Consider the following 550-nt stretch of genomic DNA (forward strand, 5'->3'; position numbering starts at 1 on the left):
TTCACTCATACTATAAATAACCTTACAGCAGATCCAGTCGATGTGCAGAGACATACAGTAGCCACAACCGTGACATGATGAAAACTGACTATTCCAAGGTAAACATGTAAGAAGCAAACATGTAATCAAACATAATTATGAATCCATAAAAGATTAATAGCCTAAACGCAAGATAATAAACTGAAAACAGACAAAGCTGGTTTGTTTTGTTCAATTTAAATACGGTATTCTACCCAACATCTAAGGGTGTGATATTTTTCTCTAAATTACTTTTTTTATTATGTAATGTTCAAAAACAAAAAAACAATCATTTACTATGTAAGATACAATCCACTGCATGCTAAATATATTTTGAAAAGCCAAAAATGGGGTTTTCTCTTTTCCCTCTAAACACACACACACGTAACTATAGTTTTAGCTTTTTGTAAGCCATAGTTAAAATTTTATTAAGTTTATTTAAAATAACAAATAATCTACCATGTAAAATACAATCTACTGGATGCAGTATGTATTTTGAAAGGTTTAATCCTCATTCAGGTTATGGGTCAAG

This window comes from Sinocyclocheilus grahami, unplaced genomic scaffold (genome assembly GCF_001515645.1).
Source record: "Sinocyclocheilus grahami isolate Dianchi unplaced genomic scaffold, SAMN03320097.WGS_v1.1 scaffold20401.1, whole genome shotgun sequence".
NCBI classification, from domain to species: domain Eukaryota; kingdom Metazoa; phylum Chordata; class Actinopteri; order Cypriniformes; family Cyprinidae; genus Sinocyclocheilus; species Sinocyclocheilus grahami.